The sequence below is a fragment of the Cuculus canorus genome, chromosome 2 (genome assembly GCF_017976375.1).
Source record: "Cuculus canorus isolate bCucCan1 chromosome 2, bCucCan1.pri, whole genome shotgun sequence".
Taxonomy (NCBI): domain Eukaryota; kingdom Metazoa; phylum Chordata; class Aves; order Cuculiformes; family Cuculidae; genus Cuculus; species Cuculus canorus.
This window is the reverse complement of record NC_071402.1, coordinates 45941987-45949519: the sequence shown is the minus strand read 5'-3', so window position 1 is coordinate 45949519 and position 7533 is coordinate 45941987. Positions and strand designations below refer to the sequence as shown.

The window sequence follows — 7533 nt, the reverse complement described above, 5'->3', positions numbered from 1 at the left end:
CCCCGTAAGATGGTGCAAGCCCACAGCAACATAATTTCCCTTCCCAAAATTCAAGTAACACAGAAGCACAAAGCAAGAGTACAGAAAACATTGCCTATGTACACCTGGATGACCTATACCTCATGTATACCATGGATGGAATGTGTATTACAATTGTCCTTTCTCTGCTAACAGATTGTCAATAGCTGGGCTCAATTTACTGTGATTCCCAAGCAGCTGACCAATCTAATGGAGACAAGAACTCTGCCCCAAAGAACTGAAACTGCAACATGATCTTTCCAAACTTCAAAAAAAAGACCTTAGTAATAACACACATCTGTAAGACCCTGTATTTAAAGTAATGACTAACTACTTTACAAAAATTCACATACAAGTTTTTTCAAAGATACTGTAGGAGCTGTAACAGCCTTAGTAACAAAATGAGCTCTACATAAAACACAAATCCCATTTAACTCCAGTAGCAACTGAGCTTTGCTATTAACCATCAGTACACACACAGCTAGTACACCGGGTAAGTTAGCCAGAGCTTGTTTTGCACCAGCCGGGAATCGAACCCGGGTCGCAAGAATGGGAATCTTGCATGATACCACTACACCACTGGTGCTTCCCTAAAACTTCTCTTTAATCAGATTACCCTGTGTTCTACCAAGGTACAAAGTGCTGCATAGTCAGCAGTTTAGGTAGTTCTTAAATACAAAGGATTCCTAGACCTTCTTTTTAGCTGTTGAGACAAAAGAATCTTGCATAGATTTAAAAGATCTTATTCCTTGTGAATTAAAACACTAGAGATTATCAAGATCTGCTACAAGCATGTTAGGGAAAACATAGCCAAGAGTACTCATGTGAATGGCCCAAATCTTCCCTAGATTATAAAATTCAAAGATGATAAGAAGAAAGAGCAGCAGAGATTTTTTTTTTTTTGGCTAAAGGGAGGCAATATAAAAGCAGACGCACTTTGGTATTTCCAAGTCTAAGACCATTTAGTTAGGAGTCAGCTCATTAGACAGTAATAACAGTTCTATTCTTTAGGCTTTCACAGGTCTGTCTCTATCACCTCTACTGATTAGAGTTTCTTGCACATCAGTGAAGTTAGCAATGAGATAGACACAGTTGACAAAAGGTCATTGGGCAATTAACTACTCATTTTGCCCAAGAAAGTTTCGAAACAGCCAACACCAGAACCCTTAAAAAATTCACCTGACTATTTATTAAAATGAGTATAAGATTAGATAACCATCTCTTTGGGAACATAGTGACTAAATGGCTTCACAATTCCATCAAAAACACCTATGATTACAAAAATACTTAAATTTCAAAATATCACAATAGTTTGGCAGGACCTGCCTTTCAGAAACCCACGCTGACTGGGCCTGATCACCCAGTTGTCTCATGTGTGCTGTGTGATAGCACTCAAGATGACCTGTTCCATGATCCTCCTCAGCACTGAGGTCAGACTGACAGGTCTGTAGTTGCCTGGATCCGTCCTCCAACCCTTCTTGTAAATGTGCGTCACATTTGCCAATCTCCAGTCAAGTGGAGCTTCACCAGTCAGCCAGGACTGCTGGTAAATGTCAGAAAGGGATTTGGTGATCACTTCCACCATCTCCCTCAATACTCTTGAGTGGATCCCATCTGGACCCATAGACTTGTGAATCTCTAATTGGCTGAGCAGGTCTCTAGCCATTTCCTCTTCGATCATCGGAGCTTTGTTCTGCTCTCTCTCAGTGTCTTCTGGCTCATGAAGCTGAGTACCCACAGAATGTCTTGTTTGCATAAGCTTTGTATTTTAGATCCTTCTAAGCTCAATCACAAGTTACCCAGAGACAGATCTTGGAATAGTTAAAAAAATTAATTCAAGACAATTCTGTCAAAGGTAACACTATTTCAGGGTGCCTTTGCATAGCACTCAGTATCGGTGTGTGAGAAGAGCTCTTCATCAATATCATCAATATAACTTGAAATATGCTTCTGATATTATGCCATTCCAGAAAGTTCTTCTAAGTTAAATTACAACAAAAAAGCAATCAGCACAAATCTAGGATTTTATCATGCTGGCTAATAATCCTGGTTTTCCACTGAAACAAGATTTAAAAGATAATTCTTTTGATTTAGTAATTTTCTTCAAAGGAAAATACTCAAATTTGAATTCTACATTCAGTCTCCACTCACTGTGCCTGAGACTAGAATAAATAGTAGTTTGAAAAGATATTTCCCCTTCAAAGGATATCTTCAGATCTGTCCTGCTATACAGGATGTCTTCAGATCATCCTTTGAAGACACAAATAGACTGAGGTCCTGGAATCCTTCATTAATACGAACTTGTCATAAGCATTTCCTTTGTCTTGAATCTGAACTTTCATATGCATTTCTTGAACTCCTGAACATATGGAGGGAATAATCACAGACACACTCACAACAATACGAATTATATATGAAATAGATAATGCTCAAAGGATTTATCTTGTGAACTTGTCCAGTCTTTCTAGCATCCCCATAAAGTTTTAACGCACAAAATGATCTCAAGCAACAATGCTTCCCAAATCTGTTTTCGGAGAACTCCTCTCTCTCCTGATGATACACATTTGCCTGTGCATGTTCTTACAAATCTAAGTTTCCTTTTTCAGCCTTTAAGTTAATAGTTCCGAGATAGGCAAGATCTCTCTCAATTGTCTTACACGTATAAAGCAATAAAACACTTAATCCATCAAAAAAGTCATCAACTAAAGTGAAAATAATAAATTTGGAAAGCTACAGCACTAATTCTAAAATGTTCTAATAATCCTAATAAGTAGTTCCATCAACGTCAGAACTAATGAAGCCTAGTTTCTTACCCATTTGTGTCCCATCATTGATTTACTTTGGTATGAAAGGTATGAAGACCAACTTGGAGCATTAATAAGAAGTACGCACATATCTCCTCCTTCCTTTCATCTTTTTATTCCCTCCCTTTTACCACATATCTTGTATGGAAGCTTTGGGAGATAGTAAGGAATGTTTTCATGCTGACAGGATGTCTACACAACTCAGTCATCAATTTCTACAAAATGTGTAAGAATGTAATTATTTTCAGAAACTTTTTTTTTTTTTCAGATCCCCAGTGGATTTCTAACGAACATTAAAATATTAAGACACCTTTAGCATAGGCTCAAATTATTTCAGGCCAACACAGAAGATGCAGGTATGTAAGCATTTTCATTTCATTTATATAAAAACAATAAAAAATCTGACTAATTCTCCCACAATTTTAATCACTTAAAAGAAGCATCTGGTATTTACGCTTTTGTCTCTTCAGGTATTTACGCTTTTGTCTCTTCAGTTAGCTATTTTATTATTCAAATCTTCTATCTAGAAAATATTTCATAAAGCAATACAAATGCCTCCTATATTTCTTTGTAATAATTAAAAAATATAAACAAAAATTAAAAGGAAGGCTATTTAAAATTAAGCAAAGATATTTCGTGCTACATTATTCATATGCTCGTTGACATTGTGATGTATCCTAGCAGAATCTTAGGCTTCACATTATCAGTAAGCACACACTCACAGTCTGAAAATTCATACATGACATACGTGGTATAATTGAGCAGAACATCTTAAGTTCCTCTCAGCTTCAAGACTTTTCTTAGTATCTTAATGTATCTATTGACTTAAAACAGATTCATACAGAGATTCAATGATGAATCAATTGTCAGAGCTTAAGGAAAAATGAGGATGTAAGAGAAACAAGAATCTATAGGAGAAGGGGAACATCTAGAGTGCCTTCAGATAGATAAAGGCATACCTGGTCCCACTGAGCCTGATGAACTTTGTTTCCTTAGCTGCTTCTTCCTCTGCAAATGCTGAAACAACATAGCTATCCTTGCAGAACTTACCTATACGATCTCCACAGAAATACGGATCTAACCAAAATATGACCAGACAACAAATGTGTCCAAGGTTTGATAAGAATGCTAGCATAAACGTAAAAAATACATGTGAGAAGATCAGGACAGAATTAGGACACAGACATTTTAAGTGGCATGTAATTTCCTACTGCTACCTTAAGAGCCTGATGAAGAGTAGATTTACATAAGATACTTTGTGACTTTGTCCCAGCAGCATAGGAGGGAAACAATACAGACTTTGTCCTGATACCTTGTCCAGAATGTCATAGCTCTGTTGTACTTCTCCAGGATTCTAGCAATTGTCCTTGTATGGATGTACTTTCCTAACTAGATGGGGACTGAAGCTCCTAACCTGTATGGTTAGGGATTATAAAAGATGATCTGTGAAGAAAAACTGCAAAGAAGTGCCTTTACTGACCTAGAAAAATGAGATAAAAAAGCAAATTGTTAAGTCTCTCAATATGTAAAATATTCCAAGAAATAGAGTTTAGGGGAACTGTGAGAAAGACAAAGAGAAATTGGTTACATCTACAGAGGAAAAAACCTCAGTGGATTAAGTATAAGCAAAATGTGCCAGTTTTTAAAATGCTAGTATACAGGAAAAAGCATGATTCAGAAATGTTTTATCCTCTTTGAACATTTTTATAACAAGCATTTTGACAGGAATGACCTGAAATACTGCCACACTGCGCAGATAATTAATGAAGACAAAAGAATAAAGGGGGAATAGTTAAGTATGAAATTAATTTTGCAAGAGGGGTTTCTTCTAATACCTGAAGTGCAAGGCCATGTAGATACAGAAAACTGATTTAATGCGAACAGATACCTTTTGTAATGCAAATCTGGGTAACGCAGAAAAAAGAAAACTCAGAGTTGTCCTTACAGTGTCAAACTTGTAACATTTCAAATAAGTCGTATATAAAATTTAAAAGCCAGCATGAATTAAAAGAAGGGGGAAAGGCCAGGAAAAAAAATGCAGAAAAATATCAGTTCACATCACTAATTTTGTCTTCAAACTTGATATACATGCCAATTGTCCTGTTATAATTTGGACTGAATTCAAACCCTACTGAGGTCACTGACAATAATCTCAATATTTTGCCATTTCTCGAAATGACTCCATTATCCCAGTACCTAAGATGATCAGAAGAATCATTTTGAGCTTTCTGAAAATCCACTATTAATTATAAAGACTTTTTCAGTTAGTTGTTTTAACCATATTTTTGAAGGAAATTGACAACAGCAGATCAGCTTTATGATAAACTTAACTCTGGCTCACCTTTAGCATAAGCTAATCAAACCAGAGGTCGTCACTGAAAGTAGCAGTTCCATACACCAACTTATCCCTGTTGCATGTTTCTCCTTTTCCCTTGTGTTGCTCTTAATACCCAAGCAGTACCTACTAATGTATATCAGGTCAGGCAAACCCAGCTAGAAACATATCCAGAAAGAAAAAAGAAAAAAAGGAAAGAAAAAGTTCATTAGTAAGTATGGGCTTTATTTGAAAAGAGTGGTTTTCCAGATACCAGTTGGTTGCAATTGCTGAATTGCTGGTGCCAATAACAGGAAGAAAACTGTAATACACAGTTGGAAACACAAAGCAAGAACATGCCTACTGGTTGGTGTCCCATATAACTGTAACTTTACTTTGGAGAGGGGTGTGCTTTGCGTTTTTTGTTAAGTTCTGGGCATGCCTGGTAGATTCATCTTCTCAGAAACACTCCATCCAGATTCTGGATCCCAGTGGATCCTCATCAGGAACTAGTTGCCTAGACCCACAAACCACAACTGCACTGGGCATGTACAAGAGTATAAATTTCATACTTTATTATACATATATATACATACTCCTACACGTAAAAAAAATCCCAAGCTCTGTTGTGGCTGTCTACTGGAATTTTCTACTGGTTCCACATGTGGAGATGTGATTTAATTGAAAACTCCTAGTCAGGCAGCGTGAGGAACTCCAATTCGGATTTTAAGTTGGCAAGTGCAACAAGATTTTGAAATGAATGTTAGACAAATATAGCCAAAAATGGGAATTTTAAGTAAAATAGGCTATCAGTCTGCATGCTGTAACAGTGCATCACATGCTATCTCAGATGAAAAAAACTACTAATTCAAGAGAACATTTACACTGTCCTACTAAGTGCACACTTTTTTCTAGATGATTTAAGAAGGTAAGCAATATTAAACAGATATGCATCCAACAGCAAAAAATATCCATGTCACTTATAAGAATGTAAGAGGATTATGATCATGATATTTTCAATAAATAAAGCTGAAAAATAATAACACAACAGAAGAATGAACATAAGAGTTCTACAGAATCTAACAATATTTATTTTAAAATCAGTATCTGTATTTTTACTTTTATAGAGGACCTTAACTCTTAAACATACAAAATATTCAGGCATTCATGTACTTTTCAATAAAAGAAACTCATTTACTTGTTTGTTTATAAATATTCAAGACTCACTTTGCTGTTCCAACATTTTGCATCTTCCTGGATTTCTGCTTTTTGCTTCACTAACTCCTCAAGGTGTTTTTCATCCTTTATAATCTTCTCCTCTGTTTCTTTTAACTTCATACAGTATTCGGTCCAAATAAATTCAGAATGCCTTAACTCATTCCTAATAGAAATACACACGAAGTGAATCCATCTATTTGGAAATATTCCAAGGTAGTCCCTCTCCATAAAGGAAAATGTAAAGCAGATCTGAATTAGTAAAGATTTATTTTGATTCTCTACTTTGTTTCTTGGACAGGTATGCATGAAGGAATACCTACCCTGGCAGGTTCATGCAATTTGAGCCAGATATCAAAACTACTCATGCTATCAGTTCACTTGCACTCAAACAGCCTGCCAACATTACAGCTTCCAGTCGGACCTCTCAACAGGTATTGGTGTAGTTAAGCACAACACTTTGTTTCATACCTCACATGTTAACTAAACAAAATAGGAGTCAACTTCTTTCTCTGCTGGTGGCTGAACCTAGTCCAGGGCCATCTTCACTTAATCAATCCTCTGCACTGTCATCTTGTGGACAAATGTCATTTATGAAGTGCATTTTTTCACTGACATCAATCCCTCATGTAAAAAGCAACCTGCAGACAGGAGACGAGGTCAAAGGAGGGAAGACTTGACAGTCACTCTGAATAGCAGACTTATCAGCATTATAAGAAGGAAAACTGGCCATAATTACAGAAAGAGGTAATAACTAAAACAATCATCAGGAAAGCACTTCCATGAGACACTGCCAGGCCTCGTTACAGATTGTGCACAGGTCTTTTGTTACATCTATGTATGAGAATGGATTTGGTGAAAGCCAGAAGAAATAGAGGCACATCAGGTTAAAATTTTACAATGACTGCTAGTGCTTGGGCATTATTTTTATTATTGTTTCAGCAGGCAGAAAAGAGGAGTTTCCCCCATTCTCCCCAGAGAATTATCTTGGTCAATAACATATTCTGAAGCATGCCTTAAATGGCAAAATGAATCCACTGCAGCAGAACTAAGACCAACAGTAGCTGAATTTTAGAGACATCTACTGCATTACAACCCAAATAAAACCTGAACAAGTTTTGCATACCTAAACACAGTAAAACAACAGAAAACAATAATGAAGAGACTTCATCACTAATTCAA

At 36.4% G+C, this 7533-nt stretch overlaps 1 non-coding gene across 1 annotated transcript; it reads right to left on the bottom strand.

Annotated features, from left to right (window-relative positions):
- Window positions 1-533: 533 nt before the first annotated feature.
- On the bottom strand, window positions 534-604 carry TRNAG-CCC (transfer RNA glycine (anticodon CCC)). The gene has a single exon. It is a non-coding gene; the product is annotated as a tRNA-Gly (tRNA).
- Between the last annotated feature and the right edge of the window lie 6929 nt (window positions 605-7533).